Consider the following 20393-nt stretch of genomic DNA (forward strand, 5'->3'; position numbering starts at 1 on the left):
TATCTACAGGAGGCTAGGAGTGTATGATAAAAGTTTTGGGGGAAAACTGTGCAAATTCAAGGCAGTTATCAAGGTCTCAATGTAGAGTGTGACAGACAGACAGGACACACAGACAGGACACACAGACAGACAGACAGACAATCAGATAATAGCCACCCGACAGTCACGTCTTTTTCTGAAGCAGGGACAGATGTAAACGAGGTACTGGGGGGAAGAAAAGCCAGCGCCTACCCAGATTCCTCCAGGGTGAACCTGGGGTCACAGTTGACAATGGCAAGGAGCGAGTGTGAATTGAATTCCTCACAGTGCCGCTGCTATAAAACACATCCCTGTCTGCTCTCCTGAACAATGCCCCTGAATGGGGAAAGGCGGCAAGTGCTGACCCCTCACACTGCCGTAAGCAGCCTATAGGAATCACACAAGGATGGTAGGCAGTGTGACATCAAAATGGCTATTTTAAAGTACACCTGCTTAAGAACACAATTCTGAGGAAGCAAATACAGCGCTTATTCATAAAGCATGAGCTAACTGGTAGCTGTATAGGATGGCAATTGCTGGTGCACTAATTGTTTGTGAATAGTGCCAGCCCTTGGAGTGGGTTAAGATGCCAGGAGAGTGAAGTGGGAACAAGCTGTCAGACCAGGCTGAATGCAGACGGAGGTTTTCTTTTGTGCACCACACTGCACGCTGATGACATCACAAAGGGAAGATCTTGCATCGACAAAGATTTAAAAGAAAAAGTGTAGTGTCCCACCACAGCTGCAGCAAAATCTAGAAATGAATGTATGAAAAAGATTTCATGCAAAGGAAATCAATGAATAAATGATGTCTGAAATAATAAAAAAAAAAGTAAAACACAGATACCTTTTTATTAGGTGATTTGATGGGCACTGGGTTTATTTTTACAGTAATGCGGTGTGAGTTACACTTTCTGAATAGCAGCAGGAGATTTTTTTGACCAAGAGGTCAAAGAAGGAGGAGGAGGAGGAAGAATGTGTCTCTACAGCTAAAACTACTGCTGAGGAATGCAAACAAACACTGTCGTCTTCCTGGGAAAGCGCACAGAGGGGTTTACACAAACAAGCTGAAATCGTACCCAACCATGCAACCAAAGCATCCTATTGAGTCGATCAGATCACTTGATAAATAAATGAGATTATTACTACGTTTTAAGAAAAGAAGGTGTATCTTCCAATTAGATGGAGGGAGAGCAGAGCAGGGTTTGTGTGCCAGTGCTGTGCCAGGGAGGGTTTTAGAGGAGGCGGATTAGTGGTAATAATCTGGGCCTGGGTGTCTGGGAGTTGAAGGGTCATGTGCCAGCCCCACATGGTCACTGGAACGACTAAACAATCTCTCTGCTCCCTGAACACTGTGTTAAACACTTAGCTTTACTGCAGGTAATAAACATATTACCCAACCTAGGGTACCACTCCATACTGTAGCAGTCTGATCCATTCCAAGCTTGCTATGAGCCTAATCACCATGTAACACCTATACTGTATATTCCGGTTAATTAAGGTTGTTACATTAAAATAAATACAAATGAAATGTTCTTTACTTGTAAATATATTCACACATTATTATTAGGCAATAGCTCTTGCTAAATAATCTGTACAATATGTCTGGTATCATCTTTCATATAAAAAAATTCAAATTTTAAAAGGATCACTATACAGTAAATAATGGCTCTTCCATTTGCCAAATATCTGGATTGCACCCCCAGCGGATCCTATAGCAGTTCTGCTTTATCCTGTCTGTGGTAGAATGCAGTATTATCAACACAGTTTAAAACTTTGTAATTCTATACCATGCAGTAGTGCGGCTTAAGTAGGCCAGGGTTAGAGACTCGCAGTATCCCTGCACCTAGCCCTGGGTTTCACAACTACCCTTGGTAAGTCAATAACTGAAATGATCTGGTGCTAGGAATTTGAGTATTCAGGCAAGACCCTGTTAAAAATGCTTGAAACTGATTGTACTTATCACCGCATGATACTCCGCCATACAGGAGTCTTATCACTGGATGAATATGTATAAGGAGACCAGGGCACAAGCACTACCGACCTTCGTTTATGCACAGGCTTCACGTGTGGACAGTTACTATAAAGGGTCCCAGTATATGAAAAGAGAAGAGGAAATTCTAGGCTAGAGATTTTCACTTTATAAAAAGGCAGACTGTTGGTAACCTGATTTGTCCTTCTGAACAAAAGCCCTCTCCCCTCAGGCAAGTGTTGTCAGCATCCTTTCTAGCAGACACATTAACCCATTTTTGGTGCACACTGATCCTGTTTTACATGCTTACTCCTGGCTGCTGCTGAAGCACTCGTTAACAGAGTACTCCTTTGCTGCTAAAGGAATCAATACAGTACAGTACACAATCAATCTCCCAAAAAAGGCTTATTTGGCCAGAAGCTTTAGTCAATTGTTTTGTATTCTACCAAGTGAAACTATACTAAACCACATTAAATCCTTCTAGACTGCAAGGGCTCCATTAGAGAGGAAAGAGAAGAAATTCAAAGTATGGTTTGCCTTTCACTGGTTACTATGAGCTCCTGCAGATTCGGTGAGCTTTGAAAATGTATTCATGACATACCTGGTTTAAGGAATGAGTAATGAGTCAACGACAACATAAAGTACACCACAACCTGAACATTGCACTGTATAATCAGCACAACCTCCAACTCACAGGCTGCCCTGCAGTAAAGCATGATGGGAGTGCCCAGGAGTGATGATTCACTGTAACGAGGAGACTGAACTGCAGGCACACACATGCACACAGCCAGACAACCGAGTCAGACCTGACCACACGGCATGCACTCCCAACACCCTGCAGCAGCAGCAGCCTTGCCCAAACCCAGTCCAAAAGGAAACTATCCCAGCACTTAATATGTCATATTTCAGTCAGGAGCGATAGACAGTGAACTCCGTATAAAGACCAGCTCACCATGTAGTTATAGCGAATGAAAAGCTGAAACGAAAACTTTGCTGTAGTTGTATAAACTACAAATGCGAGATCTACATAGTTAATTTCAAAAATCACGCAAGAAGTCCAGAGCTCTGCACTCCTGGCATGAGGTTTGTGGCAGACTGCCCTCTTGTCTAAGCAGCAGCACACATACATGATGCCTGTTTATTAAACTTGTTAAGATACATGTAAGACTGTTCATTTCAGCGCAATCTAAACAAATAATGCCGCTGCTCAAGCACCTTGGTAATCAACAGGGTTATTTCGTCCAAGCCAGGGTGCAGGGTTCACCAACTGGAACTGGAAGCTGAGAGTTAGGTTTTCTTTTATGAAGTCGTGCAATTATTTGAAATCGAATCTGCCCTGTACAGTACATCATGTGACAAAAGAGAGCAAGTAATGTGAGAGTTGGGGTCTTCGATTACAGATCGAATGGCGTGGCAACAGGAAGCAGGTACTGTACCTGGTAAAACAGCTTCTCAAACCTTGCATTGCCAAGTTATCCCCTGACTGAAATACAGAGTGAATTAATTAAAAACCAAAGAATATCTGACGGAATCGGGAAAGATGATTTGGATGCACTTTAAAATCCAGGTACGTTAACAAAGCTCACCTTACGGTTTGGTTACGTTATTTCAACAAAATTATGTGATCTGGATTTTTGTTGTTGTTAAAGGCATGTTGTTAATGTATGCCGTTCCATCCCCACAATCATAGAATCACGTGCTACAGTAAGTGCCCATAGTATTAGATTAGTAAATGGTAATATAAGTGTAACTAATAATAAGTTCTTGTATTTTAAAGGCACATGAAGCATCACGGTTCCTCCCAATACAATTACTTTTTTTTTTTTTTTTTTTTTAGCAGTTTTTAGTTAATCTGCCACTCGACAGAACCCTAAATGAAACAGCAGTCAAAGTCAATACCTGTAATGCAATACCTGCACTAGACAGACACAGTATAACCAAGCACGAAGGAATGACAGGGAGGTTCATTATACTGACGGAGTTACACACACCTGGGGAGTTAAACAGCCATAGGCTTCCAGCCTTAGCAAGTCAGCATAATTAGCTCCAAGTATATATCTTGTAACAAAACTCCCTGCAAAAAAACAGGCTGCTGAACTGCTCCTTGGAAAGACTGTAGCAAAAATGGTAGCGTCAACATGCTGACGCAACAGAGCAGTGGCGTGCCTGTGCGTGACGCGCAGCCGTTACAGACTGTGACCCCTGCAGGTGAGACGAGGTTACAAGCTCTATCGCGTCTGGTAGAAACAAGCCTGGTGCTTTAGCACAGTGGTTAAAATGCTTTCCTGTGCATGGCTGCTAGTTTGTGCCCCATGGACAGCGAGTGGGAGAACTTTAATGGCTATTTTATACCATTGTAATATGTCATTATCATAATTTGGAATTATCTAAGGATAAAGTTGCAAATTACACCGAACGCACATTAGGGTATTAAGGTAAGATTTGAAATATTATGGAAGGTGGATATGATATAAATGATCCCTTTAAGGTTAGGTCCTAATTGTCTGCTGCACAGCACTGGATTCCTTAGTGTGGCAGCAGGATAAATGGACTTCAAAGTGAAAATGAAACTTGGAAAACTAAACCTTTTACAGCAAAATGCTAAGGGACTCTGTCACTGACTGTGACTACAGCACAGAGGAGTGGAAAGTGGCAGATATGGAAGCAAGTCCATATTATATTAGAGACATTAAAATGGCCCATGGTGTGCCCAGATAAGTGTATTTATGTGCAGGACTTTCCATACCTGTCCTGCAGAGGATTCCACAAGATTTGGTTTGAGAGTGATAAATTCCAAGAATAAACGAGCTTCTCCAAGACACTCAGATTGTCGTTGTGACAAGTGCCAGCTAAGACAGGCCCATTTAAAAAGAGAGTTTGTACAGTTTGCTCCCCTGGAAGATGTTGTGTTTATACTGAGGTTCGTTCAGGAGAGCCAGTGGTTAATTTCAATGGAAAGGAAATAATAAGAGCAATCTGCCTTAAGTGTAATCAGCCAGTAGACTGGAGAGCCATGGGAAGCAAGGTATGTCTGCAGTGTAGGCAGCTGACTGAGGGAGTTGCAGTACATTACAGGTGCCAACCAGAGAGAGATCACCATACCTGTGATGTAAAATACTGGTTGCCTGGGACCAGCCTTGCTGTTTGAGGGAGAAGAGAACAGAAAAAGATGAGGTCCCTCTTGACCTGAAGAGAAGAGCTTGCTTGCTTGCTGCCAAAATTGTTTTTATCATAAAGTATGGTTGCATACTGCATTTTCTACAATTAAAAATAAACCTATGCTTCCTGGTCACTAGCACCAGCTTTCTCTAAATGATGAATTATAGTTGTCCTTTCTTTTAACATCTTTTCAGCGAAGCAGCATCACCTCAAGTATTTATAAAGGACAGAGCTAAGGGCTATTTCTAACTAACAATTTTCTCTGACAAATGAACTTATACCCAGTAACGTCCATCTAGACAGTGTATTTTTATCAGTCAAAAGGTCAGGGTGTGGTTTGGTCTTGCAGGTTTTTAAGGAAGTATGCTGAAGTCTATTTTCTGTGACGGTGTTCAGTCAAGATGTATAATTAACATGCTAAACTTATTAATTAAATGTGATAAGCTTATGATTTATATTTATTTAAAGTAATGCACTATAATTATATTTACTTAGAGTGGTATGTGCATTTTTGCTTGAACGTGCTAAATATTTTGTAGTATGAATCTGAACCTTTAGGTAAGCTCGATAGCTAGCAGACACATTGTAACCCAGCATCTGTAGTGTAATCCTGATTTGAGACTCTGCCTGAAAAGCCTTTACCTACTGACTGACATATATTCATTGCCTGAACTATAGATGTCTTAAATATGAGTAGAATTAATACATGCATTATGTAAAGTGGTTTCGTTAGATTAATATGCCTGACTGAAAGCAGTAACTGGTTTTAATTGTTTCTCGTTTGATTGTTCTTTAATACTTGTATGATATTGTTCAAATGTGATAAAACATTGTTAGAAACTTAAGTCGTGAAACACCTGTATTATTGTGGCAGTAATACTCCTGATATCACAGCTGGTTCATCAATACCTTTAAAACACTTTGGGCCAGATTCTCAAAGCTATTTATTCCAAATTGGCATTAGCACAATTTCTGGAGTAAATAGCTTTGAGAATGTAGCTCGAAATCGTTTGGATGTGAGCACTGTGTGAGGTGCATGAGGAGGGGTTGGCCTCTCCCAGATTAAACTGGGTGTGAATGTCACCTGTTATTACGTATCCACTAATAATGAGTAAGCAGGTGCACCTAGGCATGAAAGGGAAGGGGAGGAGGAGGGAGGGAGAATTACAAGATGACTGCATGCCTCCAGATCTCTTTTATTGGTCTCCATGGTGACACAGAAAATGGCACGCCATGATGATGCAGCCCTGTGACAGAAACAAAATGATTCTTGGTGATACATCTCCCTCCCGACCTGTGATGACACAGTGTAAAGGGAACAGAGTGTCCTGGACTGGATGGCCTGACAATTCATTCCCAGGGTTAGGTGGAAATCGGCTATCTAGAAAGGGGGCTCAGCTGCGGTACATTAAGTCATTGCCCCAGAGGGAAAGCGATGTGGCAACCGTGGATTGGAGGAGAAACGGCTGCACTCGCTAACCAAGGGGGTGTTTAAGAACGGCACTGTTATTATTTTGGGACCAACCAATGGATTACAACAAAGCAATACACGTCACTGTATTGCTTATCACCATTATTATTGACTGTGTTTGTGTGTCATCAGACAATTGGATTTAAAAATAAAATAACATTGCACCTGGATTATCGTTGTCTGTCTGTTCATTAATCACTGCTGCATTCCTGCACCTGGACACAGTCAACCACTTTGCCAAAGGCCTCCATTCCCATAAAAGGTTGATTAACTTACAGGAAATTGATTTGTCTTCTTTTAGCCCTTCCGATTCATGGAACCTGGACTGATTATGAGAGAATCAGGATTGTAGCCGTCATCGAAAAGGAGAAGGATGCTCTAGAAATCTCTGTACTGAAACAATAAAATGCAAGACAAATATTTGAATGAGAAATCTTTGTCAGTATATTTATTGTTATGAGACATTCACGGGACTACCGCACTTAAGAAATCTAAAAGATGTTGGCAGGTACAGTACAGTAAGTGGTACAGCACAGTATGGTATAGCACAGTACAGTATAGCACAGTACAGTATAGCACAGTACAGTATAGTGCCCTGTTACTGTTATATAGTGTATCACACTGCAGTTATTGTCATATATTGAGAAATGCATCTCAACCAGAAGCTATAACCCAGAGGAGATTTAAAAGGATCACACTGAGTAGCAATAACACTTGACAACGAACAGGTTTCTTTACCTTATAATTAAGAATCCGAGACGTATTGGAGTAATCAATGAGGCTGCGACTTAGAGGAGAGGGGATTCAGAACTCCATTTGCCTTCAGCTTTGAGGTCAAGCTCATAAATACATGATGAGGTTCTTGCAAACGGAATACCAGGTTCAATAAACACAATGCGAACCCAGCTTCAGAAGAGCATGGAAGGACACAGAGTGAAAAAAAACACTAAACCCTCTCTCATCTCTGGAACCAAATCTTTCAATGTCCCCCCAGCATCAGACACTGCCCAATGTCTATACTTGAACTGAGCACATGCTCCTTCGAAAACCACCAGAGCTAAAGTCTTACGGTCATTACTCGGGGAATGTCAAAGCAACCTGCCCCAGTCCTGTTCAAGGGGGCAGCATTCTGAGCTGTCAGGCCCCATGTCAAATCTGCTCTGCACTAAACGAGTGCTAACCCGGGTTGACAAGGCGAACTGGCAACCCCGCACCATGCAAGCAAGCGTCTTAACCACTACACAAAACAGCAGGGCTGGTCTGCATTCACGGTGACAGAGCTTTTAATCTGATCTCACCGACAGGGGACAGAATCCGCAAAGGCAGTGCATCACACAGCACTGCCCATTAGACAAGGCTTTAAAATACATCTTTGTACCTCTTATCAGCATTCAAGCTTCATTACTAACAACCTCCATCCACCCTTTTGAAAGAAAAGAGGGCCCAATGATAATGCTGCTAGTGTTAAAAGGATGCTTTCTTTCTCCAGTATGCGATGTAAAGATGTCTCACAATATGAACCCCCAGCTGGGGTTAATAACAGGACTGGTTCTGGAGAGGACAGACTACTCTGTTCAAAATGACTGGGGGGTTAAGTAGATGATCCAGTGCTGTTTCTGCCCAGGCATGCCACAACAGAGAAAGCGATGGCCTGACGTATGTGCGATACCCTGCTTCTTTTACAATACAGCCTAGCCCAGATCCGAGGCTTTTAACACGACAGGATTAACCTAGAAACAACTGAATTCCATTGCATCTGCTTTTTAAGCAGTAGAGCAGTCTTCTAAGACTGAAGAGATATTCTTGTCCCGTTCCTCTCTCTCCAGTAAATTGATAATCCAGTGTTGTGTCAACCTCTAAAATACAGCAATACAAATGGATGGATGGCTATGCAAACCTTGTACTGTACAGTATGATCCTACTGACAAGCAGTTGTTATATTGCAGATAGGCAAAGAAATCAACTGCAAATTGTGTGTTCAAACTATTTGCAAAGCAAGCATACTTATTTAGTTGTATCCCCTTTTAAAGGCTTTTACTTGCATTAAAATGATGCCTGGTTCGGTGGTAAATAATATCTACACAATCACTGGGGGCACAAGGCCAGGCTACACTAATCAGGCCTGGTAGCTACTGCCATTCGATGGTACACTAATTAATGTTAACATGTAAAATATCGCAGAAACCACGAGAAACTGCATTCACATATCCATGTGTTCTTGTGGCATCTCTAGAATAGAAAAGCACAGGACCCAGATACATTAAGCTGTCTATCGCCTAGGCTGGGGCTCAAATGGCACTTTACTGATTGCTGTGAGCGTATATTTTATTAAGAGGCTTTTAGCTTGAAGTCATGTATCTCTCCCGAAACAAGCCTTTGAGTAAAGCGTTCTGAACCGACGATAAAATCACAAATTAGGCTGTATAATGAAATAAGCACAAGCTATCCATTATCGTATAGGGTTATCAAACCGGAAACCGCAACCTTTGCACTAACAACAAGATACATGGCATCTATAGGCAGAAGACTTTTCAAACCTTTTTACTGTTTTGATAGGAGGGGTCACACCCACCGAGATATTTATTTGATACACTGCTGTATGTAAACACATTGTAAATAATTGCACAGTTAAATAATCAGGGGGGATTTTGCAGAGGTAACCCAACACCAGGACACGATATAGAACAGACTATCTAAAGCAGAAGCTTGGTCCATGTGGTTGGGTTTTTTTTTTTTTTACCGGTTTGCACAGACGCCAAAGTCTGCATTACGCTGAAGAGGATGACTGTTACCTAAGATTGGAAGGCAGACTGTGGCTGTTGATGGATCTGGTAGTGCATTGAAATATTAATGAGATTAATCGGTTAGTAGTTATTACGAGTGACTTGCAATATATAATTTATAAACAAAAAGGCTGGGATACTTTCTAGTCATCGAGTTTTTAACACTACATGTGTGACGGATCTTTTTTTTTTCATTCATCTTCTTGCTAACTGAATTACAGAGTACGAGATCGAAGCCTCAGCAACATCGATTTTAATACAGAGAATGAAAATCGACCTGAGTCACCGCACCCGCATAGTGACGTTCCACAAAGCATGTTGTGTGACTGTTCAGTTTGATACACACGTGATGGTAGGGTGATAGAGCGACTTTAAAAAACTAAAACTTAAACCAACACAATCCTTACCTTTACAGAAGTGAAATACAACCCAATAAGTAGGCAGATGCTTTCTTTTGAGTCGTGAAGAAACCCAGGTCTTGCGTTTCTGAGTGTGACAGGCGGCTGTATGACCACGGTAGTTGCCGTTGCTTGTTGTTGAGAACTTTAGTCACTAGATCCAACACACAACCCCACACATTTCCACTATGAGTGTGTGTTTTAAGAAATCATCACCATCGGCAGCAGCAAGTTAAACAGCGTAGACATTATTCCATAGTCTCCCTTCCAGCAGCCTACTGTCTGACACGCAGATGAAAAAAGGATGCTAAGTTTTTCCTCGTACCACTAGTTTTTGAAATAACGCGTTAGTTCGAAATGCATTTCAAGATGTTGCCACCCTGTTCCAAATGATACCGGCCGTGATGATGTAGCTACATCCAGCTGTAGCGGGTCATAAAATCTATACAGTGAGTATGTTCAGCTTCTCTGCAGCTGCTGTGCAGTAAAACAAACAACGATATTGTCTTCCCTCGCTTTTTTTTGTTTTTTTTTTAAAAGATTGCCATTAGGGTTTACAGACCCGGTATTATGTGAAGCGTTGTCAGTTTCCTCTACTCTGGGGTGGAGTAACACACATGGAATTAAAACAACCACGATTAAGATGTTTTAGACCTGTGCCTTGCTTTTTCGTTTTGAATGCAATGATCCAGATATTGCCATCTGTTCTCGCCCCAGCGCTTGCTTCTATTCAATCCTTTCAGCTTCTCACGATCCCTGTCTCTGTCTCTCCCTTTCCTCTCTCCTCTCTCTCTCTCTCTCTCTCTCTCTCTCACTCACACACACGGCACAGCTGATAGAGACGTCATCGCGGTAACAATCCCCACCCCCTTCCGTGTAACGCACGTACACGCCAGGTCGCGGTGCACGGCTGCGCGCTCGTCACAGATAACGACTGTCATTCATATACGGTATCTTTTTTTTGTCAACCAATACGTATTGATTTTTTTTTGTTCTTCCTAATACTACTTCCCAATAGTGTTATAAAGATATTGGCCGCTATATACAGACATGTCAACTGTCCCGTATTTTGGACCCATCTCCCGGGACAGATGTTCTCCTGCATTCTACTGTTAAACCCCCACATGTCAGCAAACCTTCAATTTAAGATGTTACTTTATTAAGGCATTTATATCACGTTTTTATTAAGCCCAGCCGTCACTGGTCAGCATTTAAATTGGGCAGGTCTGGGAAAGCACCTCCAGAGTGTTCAATAGCAGTTTACGCATCACATGAAAAGTGCCGCAGCTGTTGAGATGAAGTAACAGGCAAGATCCACGAGAGGGCAGTAAATATATTATTACAGTAAATATACGGGGGTTTTGTTTTTTTTTCTTTTTTGTCAGAACTGACTGCCATTTTTTATACGACCAAAAGGCGGCACTGTAGGTCAATTTGAAATAAAATTACAGAACATCTACACTACTGTCTTACAGAAAATATTATTTCCCATATTATATAGGGCAGCAGTGTGGAGTAGTGGTTAGGGCTCTGGACTCTTGACCAGAGGGTTGTGGGTTCAATCCCCAGTCGGGGACACTGCTGCTGTACCCTTGAGCAAGGTACTTTACCTAGATTGCTCCAGTAAAAACCCAACTGTATAAATGGGTAATTGTATGTAAAAATAATGTGATATCTTGTAACAATTGTAAGTCGCCCTGGATAAGGGCATCTGCTAAATAATAATAATATTGTCATTTTTCATCAATAAAATACATCCCAGATACACATTCTCTTTATTGGAATCGCAAGGACCTTTATGTCTGTTACAGTTTAGCAGGACATTGCCTTTAACTTTTACAGCACAGTTTTTACTATAGATCCTGTGCATACCAGCTAAAATATACATATTATATGCATGTACATTTAAATATACATGTACATATACACATGTTTAAAGGTGCAGTTTCCTAACATGTTTTCAACATATTTTACTTACCTTTTTTTCTTTGATCCACCTTAGATGCATGTAAATTAGTTTTCTTTCATAAATGTTTAATCATGTCAGAATGTTTCATTTATTTATTCATTTCAATGTGATGTGGTACTTCCACAGTCAAACCAATGATTCTATTTTAAAACGACGTTTTATTTATAGCAACTTGGTCTTTCAACTTCTTGGCTTAGACTGGTTCACTATTTTAGGTGGCCCTGATGTCATTCACAAGCTGTGTTGCCATGGCAGGGATGTCGATGTCATAATAAATGCACAGTGACATCACTGCATGTCAGGCCTTAGTATGGTACTGGTACTGTACATACTGAGGAGCTTCTATTCGATATAGCGGGAGTTTCCATGTGTGGTTATTAACACGTGAGGTGGTGATGCGGGTGCGCGTTCAGGTTTGCGGCTGAAAATAACGGCCACAGAGAGGGATAGGTAAATCTCATTTACCCGTGAGCACGTAAAACACGTGAAATCCACGCACATTTCCACATGGAAACCCGCATTTCACGTGAAAAGGTCCACTGCTCCCAATCCAGACAGCCTTGGGACCACGCATGGAAGGTGTCTGGCACAGATCTCTATAACCCTACGTCTCCGCCGGTTTTCAGCCATCGTGATCTGCAATAGCTGGGATGGACAGTTTCATTATATCCTCCGGGTTAATTATTTTCTTTTTTCTTTAATTAATAAGTCGTGTGATAAATTAGTTGAAATATGATTCACTACTAATGATATGCCACCCCATCAATGGACATTTGAAAAATAATTTGGGCAAGAGCAGTAAAACATATTATTAAACAACCAGGCACGATTTATATGTATTTATTTATGTATTGTATTTATATAGCGTTTTTTATACAAAGGTAGCACAAAGCAATGTACAGTATATAGCAGAAAAAGAACAAACCACAATACGTTTGTATTTACAAATTACAGCTTTATTACGAGTAATAATTTTCCCGAACTGTCTGCGAAAACAGATCGAGAACGCTACCCATGGCTAATATGCATATCGACCTCCTCCTTTCCCTTTAATTTGCATGACGTCAGGTAAAAAGAGTGTCTTAAAATAAACTGAGCCAATGAAAACCCAAAATGTATAGGGTCATTTTTCATTTGGCTCGAGCACAATGTCTCGAACACACATGGAAACTCCACCATAGAAAATGTTGTTTCTCACAACATGATGTAGAATGCTGCTTTTAGATGTGTTACTGAGGGCTAGTGCCATCCTCGCAATGTAGGCTCCGTTATTAAATTCTACTCGTTGTAAAAGCATAACGAAAGCCTGGTATAACAGAGGCATGCTGAGCAATGCACATATAAGAATGGTATATATTGTAGTGATCTCGGTTAACGCAGGGAGGCGCATCACACAGGGCGAGGCAATCCACACACTGGAGGAGAGCGGGCGCTAACCCGGGACCTCTCGCACTAAAGCATAGCGCCGATACCGCTGTACAAAAGAGCCCGCCCCACTTGCAAGGAGCGTATATCGGACTTATGTCTTCGTGTGCGATTACGTTACCTACCAGCCCTGCTGCTGCCTTCCTCCGTGCACGCTACAATTTGTAACGGCGGATCCCGTGACGGGCTGGTGAGATGGGTGGGGCCAGCGAGCTGACTGCTTGTTAAGAGAGCACCCCGCCGGTCCGGGCGTGGTCAGCGCGCTGGAGTGAACGGGAGAACTCCATCCAGCGAGGTTACCCGCGGTCAGGCTGGGGCCCCGCCCCCTTTCATCTAGAGTGTTCCGATCCCCAGACTGAGGCACCTGGGCTGAGGGATTTCCATACAGTTGTCATTCGTGCACCGCCTACCTCCAGCTGGATCCCGGTGTCGGAGTGAGAAAAGGAGAACAGAGCGAAGAGCGAAATAGCTAGAGAGAGAAAGAGCTAAGGAAAAGAGAAAAACGACTTGTAAAATCATGAGCTGTGGCTGACAGCAGCTTTGTTAAAGCGATAAAGGCAAAAAATAAATAAATAGTTTAGCCTTGAACCCTTGTCTTGTGTCCTTCTTGATACCGCCACAATATTGTAGCGATCCGTGCATTTATGTTTTGTACTGTAATTCCCGCTGTATTGTGTTTCCTTCCTCCTCTGTATTCCCAGCCATTGCTTGTCTAACACTACCTCTGTGTATGCCTAATTCTTAGCCTGTGAGTGGACTCTCCTGTGTCTCCCCTGTGATTGGCTGTTGTTTGTCTGTGCCCATTGGTCCTGGTGTGCGGCTGACGACCAATGGGATGTGTGTAAACTCCGGTACCTGCTTAACATAAAGGGGCGGAGCTACACCGCGCTGCTAATTGTTGTTGCTGTCTTGAAAGCGGTTGTTGGTCTTGCTTGCAGAGGAGCAGTCAGAGCAGTTGACTCTGAGAGGGTGCTATAGCTAGCGTCCTAAATAAAAGAAAAGAATTGAACTTGAAGAGCTTGTCTCTCCGTTTTCTGCCTCCTTGCCGAAACGCTACACTGGCGTCAGAGCGGGATACGGAATTATTATTATTTATTGTTATTTATTTCTTAGCAGACACGCTTATCCAGGGCGACTTACAGTCATAAACAAAAATACATTTCAAGAATCACAGTACAAGTATTAATACAATTAAGAGCAAGATAAAATACAATGACTTTGGTTCTAGCAAGTACAAGTATGACAATGGATCACCCGTGCATCAGACAGGAGCGGCTAGGAGATGGAGAGACGAACGGCGAGAGGGAACAAGAGTCCCAGTACATCCGGGAACTCGAGGCGGAGGTCGCCCGGGTGGCGGATTAAGAAGTGAACTGAGAGACGGCAGTTATCGGCAGCAGAGAGCATGGGGCCCGACTGGGTCCCGCAGAGCGCCGCGCTGGGTATACGAAGGCAAGCGAGACTGCGGGTTTATCAACTGGACAGCAGGACGGCGAACTGGGAGGCCGCCTATGCACAGCTAACCGCGCTGGGAAAGCTGTGCAAGTGGAGCGAGGAAGACAGAGCATAGCAACTGACGACAGCGCTGAGAACAGACGCCCAGATGGTGCTGCTGAACCTGGCCAAAGAGGAGATGGGCAGCTATCGCACCCTGGTGGCCACCCTCCAACGCCAGTTCGGCAATACAGGGGAACCAGAGCTGCTGCGAGCCAGGTTCCAAAGGTGAGCACGGACGGCAGTGGAGTCCCTGGCTCTACTAGCCACAGACCTGGAGAGGGAAGCCCGGCGGGCATACGCAGACGCTGCCGCCCGAGAGCAAGAGGAGCAAGCCCGGTTCCAGTTCATTGAAGCCATGGGACCGGGCCAACTCTGCAAGCACCTGTGCCTTGACAAACCCCGGTCGCTACTGACCGCCCTCCAACTCGCCCAAGAATGAGAGCAGTGGTCAGCCACAACCCACCACTTGATGGGCCGAACAAGAAGGCGACGCAGCCCAGAGCATCGCCTCGTTGGCAGAGACCCTGCGGGATATTGTGGCCATTCAGCAAGCCATGGTAGAACGGTCCGGACTACCACAACCCCCTGGTCCTCGTCTCTGCTGGGAATGCGGGCAGCCCGGTCACATCCGCGCCAACTGCCCTCGGCCGGAAATGGAAGAGGGCCGAAGTAGCAGACTGATTTTCAGCACATTTAAGTGTAAACGACTGAGTTTTTTCAAACTGTAAAGAAAACAAAACAACCTTTCACATTATAAAATGGGAAATAAAAAACCTATACTTCCTTGAACTGCCTTAACTGAAATACCTGCTTTCTTTTTTGTTTTATTTTCTAGTTATAAAACTTCATCAGGTGATTTTGACCTTTTGAACAGAACGGCTGATTTACAAGGCTTGGAGAGTTGGCCCTGTTGTGCTCCAGCAAGCAGGGGGTCTGTATAAGAGGGCTAGAGAAACATTGACAGACAGTCTCTTTACAGCTAGGTCAATGCTTCTCATTGTTGCAATACTAAACCCTGGCAGAGAAGACACAGACAGGATCAGGTTTTAATGTAGAATTATTGTTCACTAGGTGGTCACATCAGTGGTTTTCTACCTTTGAATACAATGTGTTCCACACCCCAGCAGAAGCAGGCTTCTTGCACCTGTTTTTTATTGAAACTAGATCTTGATCCAGGAACACAGATGTGCTACTGGCAGCTACTACAAAGCCGTGACTTTAGATTTATGTTTTATGTGGGTTTTTTCCGTTTATTTGGACTGATCTGTGGGCAGAAGGTCTCGCCTCAGATTTTAATTGCGTTTAAGACAAACAGATGGGCCAGGGCAATGGGAACAAGTTGAATGAAGAACTGCATAAGAAATACAGTTGGAAACCATCACCAAAGCACACTGCAAGCAGGTGTGATGGAGGGAGCCCTGTTTAAAAACAAAGAAGTCCAGTCCGGTGAAATGCTGACTGGCTGTCCTTAGCGCAGGTGCATCCTACACAGGTATTGAAAAGCTTAGAACAGCATTGCATTGCCCTATGCAAAAACTGTCAGAGAAAAATAAAACTCTTCTGGAAATAGAGAGGTCAGGAGCCCAATGGACCCAGGCAGAGACTTCTCACTGGACTGGGCACACGAAGAAGTCATGTATGTATTGCACAGCGTATGGTTACTGCAGTCTACTGCACTTACAAAAATGTTGTTATGGCAATGCACAAGTTATATCCATGTTAAAGCATGGGGAATACATGGTACGAACTTGGTGATACCACAGAAAACTGCAAGTCTCTAGTCATTTTGGAATTAATTTTCTATAGATACACACACACAATTGGCCACAGTTTCATAATACATTAAAGATTACAGCTAATTCTAAAGTTTATTTGAAACCTTGATTCATTGAACTCTTCTGGGCCCTGTATCTGAATTGAGAGCTTATGAAACTGGACGTCCTGTTTACATACCCGGTCCCAGGGGGTTGATGTAAGAGAAATTGCTGCATTTAACGCCCTTGGACTCTGCAGCCGTTCATGAGGAGAGATGCTTTATGGATTGAGAGGATGAATGGAATTCACTGACTTCTCATAAAGAGTTCAGGCAGAATGGGGGGTGCATATTGATGGGCCATAAAAACACATTTGCTAATGAAAAAAGGTTTGCGTCCATACAGGACCTTTTCAACTGTTATACAGAAGGGTTTATTACTTTATTAATTGTATAAAGCGCTGCTTAGCAGAAATGGTTTTAAGTAATCTTCAGAAAATAGTCCTTAAAAACATCTCTAAAATAGTCCTTAAGGTAAGTTTTGTGAATAGAGCCCTACATTGGAAATTTTGTCAAACCTTTTGGCAAGAAGAGTTTTGTTTAGTATTACTACACTGAGCAATATACTTTTGACTCTTTACTATTTTTAGAAAAATACACTCACTTTTGAGACCTTGCTTGTCTCGTCGACAAGTGTGATGTGGAAAAACGCTGGTACAGCAAGTAAAGCCGCCACTACTGCTGTTTATCACACTCCTGCTCTTGTTGTAATGGAATACAGGAAGTGCTTGCAGAAGCTTGTAGAGGACAGGCTGAGACCCTACATCGGCCGTGTTGAACCAGGTGCATTGAACACGCTCCATGAGCTCTGTGCTGTTCCAGTGATTGAACACAGGAGTCCATGCTGCATGTCCACTGCCAGCACCAGTCTCCATGAGCTCTGTGCTGTTCCAGTGATTGAACACAGGAGTCCATGCTGCATGTCCACTGCCAGCACCAGTCTCCATGAGCTCTGTGCTGTTCCAGTGATTGAACACAGGAGTCCATGCTGCATGTCCACTGCCAGCACCAGTCTCCACGAGCTCTGTGCTGTTCCAGTGATTGAACACAGGAGCCCATGCTGCATGTCCACTGCCAGCACCAGTCTCCACGAGCTCTGTGCTGTTCCAGTGATTGCCCTCCTCTCCCTCTGTGAGAATGAGAGCATGGTTAGCAAAGCAAAACAGGAAAGACATAGGTGCCAAAATCTCCAAACTTCTTAATTATTTATTATTAATAGATAGATAGATAGATATTTTAAAATGTATGTTACATTACTGATTGTTTGTTCGTATGTGTGAGTAAACCTCTAAACACTGAGAACACTTATGCGTCAGCGCCTCTGCTGTATTTTTCTATACTGCTCCAAAAAAGAAAAACAGCCTTTTTACCAGCTTGTTTGGTGTACATTACTCCATCTTGCGAATCCCTCTTCTCCATTAGTTCAGCTGTTGCTCTGTTGCTGGAACCCAGCCCCTTCTACTCCTGCTTTCTGCCTAAGAAACCCTCTCCCACACTGCCCTCTGCTGGCGATGAGAGGGCTGGCAGAAGCTCGCCAGTTTCGGTGGTAACCCGTGTCTCTCCTATGCAGAGGAGCTGTGTAAGTTACTCAAGTGTTACAAGCCCGTTGGGTCGTGGTGTCAGGTTGTGGAAGAGGACGAGGTCCGCTTTCCCAAGTGTGTCTGCCCCAAATCCTGCCCCAGGTGACATTAGTCATTCATTCCTTCATTGGTTTGTAAGCGATGGGTTTCAGTTTGGAAAAGTTATCATATTTATTCCTCCGACAAGCTCTGATAAAAAAAAAACTTTTTCACTCGAAACCTTAGCATATTGCTTCCTAAATATCAAAATTGTCATTTCATTTTCAAGTGTGTAATTGAACCCTCTTTATTTATCTGTTGTTGTTGTTTTGTTTGCAATTTGGAATAATATTTTCAATAATTATTTTGCAATAATACTGTTTTCTTATTTTTTTCTAATAAAGTCTCAAATACAGTAGCATGGATAGTTTGATATATATATAAAAGTATAATGTGAAATAATGTATAATATGATATCTTGTAACAATTGTAAGTCGCCCTGGATAAGGGCGTCTGCTAAGAAATAAATAATAATAATAATAATAATAATAATAATAATAATAATAATAATAAAGTTTCACTTACTGCATTAACCTGCTGTTTGCCTGTGTGAAGACAGGTGGCGCCAGTGTGCAATGTCCTGGGGAAGTCCTATGGGAACCAGTGCTTGTTATACCAAAAGGCATGCAGGAAATGACGCAGGACTGGCCTGGCTCACCAGGGGCACTGTATCGGTAACAAACCCCTCTACATACATGCAGTACCTGGGGTCAGTGACACCCTCAATGTGTTCTGGATTATCTACTTCCAATCGCTGTGTTTCTCCTCTCTTTCTTTAACAGACCCTCTCTCCTCTCATGTTCTCTTAATCTTGCCCCCTTTTCTTGTATCTCCTATTTAGTATAGTTTACCATGTCTTGACATGTTTTTATGTGCTTTTCCATACATCTCTGTGCTTTACCACTTTCACTGTGTCTTGTTACACTTTCCTATGCTTTTACAATGGAACTCCTTTCTGAGGGCTCTCTCTCTCTCTCTCTCTCTCTCTCTCTCTCTCTCTCTCTCTCTCTCTCTCTATGTAGCTATGAAGATGGGCTCCAGTAAGTTGTGCCTCCAGGTGGAGAATAACCACTGAATGACTGAGTATACACTTATATAAACAGATTGTATAATAATATGTGATTTTTTTCTATACTGGTATTCGGCCTTTTTTGCCTATCTGATCATGCAGATTCTCAAGTGCTTGAAAGAACTCTAATTTGTCTCGTGCATAGCAGACGTCCGTATGCACTGTATCAGCATAACCCAGTCGTGTGGCATTATTTACATATGTACTGTTCCCCAGTGGGATTTTTCTTCACAGTGCCCGACTCCACCTGGTGTCTATATATTATGTTGCGTTAACGCCTGCGTGGCAAGTTCTGCCCACCCCTAGAGGAAAGCTATTAGCTGTTACAGCAAGTGGGTAATTGATTAGTACTCAACGCAGCACCTGATCACAGCCAATAAAAGAGTAATTAGGAGCTGAGCCGGCTGTGTCACATCACAAACAATGGCTTCTGTAATTGCACAGCAGGCAGACAAGCACCTTTCATTTACCAGATCAGTGACAAACAATGACTTCTAGAGAAGGATCATTACCAGACAAGAAGGAATGTATTATGAAACTGTATATTGCACAAATACATTGCGTGAATCACTGCAAATAGGGGGTTTTGCAACACAGCAGGTGAATGCTAAGATCAGTTTTATAGTGCAGTATTATAACTATGTGTAGTTTACTGTAGGTTTTATTTTATATTTGAATGCTTTTCATATGCACTGCAGTATATCTGTGTTATGTACTGTATGTAGCGGTAGGCACGTGTAAAAAAGAGGTTGTTTTAACAAAGAGAGTAAATTAAACGAAAGCCAATTGTCTCACTAGATAAATTAAATAAAATCTTTTTTTATCTAAAAATACTGGTGTGATGTCAGCTGGTGTCATTCATTTATTGATGTTTGGGACAGAACTGTTTATTTAAGGCATGGGTTTTATTCTGGTATCAAAACTGGGCATGATTTTGAAGTTGCATAACTATAACCTTATATATTATTTCCTGCTAATTAGATTCAAGGTTTCAAAGTAAGTTTGCATGATCATAAAATAAAATATATGAAGCTATTTATTCTCAAACGCACTATGCCATCTTGAAAGTTTCACGTTGGTCTGATAAAAGCTATCAATATCAGCATGTTTTTTTTTTTTTTAAAGCACAGGGGATTATTATATGCAGAAAGGATAATCAAACTGTAACGTTTGCAGTTAACAAATCCGTATAGTTTAATCT

The 20393-nt window shown here is 42.4% G+C and overlaps 1 protein-coding gene across 6 annotated transcripts in view; it reads right to left on the reverse strand.

Annotated features, from left to right (window-relative positions):
* Nucleotides 1-10781, reverse strand: part of LOC117415573 (serine-rich coiled-coil domain-containing protein 2-like) — an 84481-nt gene extending 73700 nt beyond the window's left edge. For 2 of the 6 annotated variants that reach the window (XR_009329038.1, XM_034026099.3), the window contains exons 1-2: nucleotides 9810-10773; nucleotides 6896-7012 (exon numbers count right to left, since the gene is read on the reverse strand). The gene's annotated coding sequence lies outside the window, so the exon portion shown is untranslated. Of the gene's footprint in view, nucleotides 1-6895; nucleotides 7013-9809 lie in introns of all 6 variants that reach the window. The other 4 variants (XM_059026241.1, XM_034026103.3, XM_034026102.3 and 1 more) reach the window with 4 other exon arrangements.
* Nucleotides 10782-20393: the final 9612 nt, after the last annotated feature.

The sequence above is a fragment of the Acipenser ruthenus genome, chromosome 7 (assembly GCF_902713425.1).
Source record: "Acipenser ruthenus chromosome 7, fAciRut3.2 maternal haplotype, whole genome shotgun sequence".
Taxonomy (NCBI): Eukaryota; Metazoa; Chordata; class Actinopteri; order Acipenseriformes; family Acipenseridae; genus Acipenser; species Acipenser ruthenus.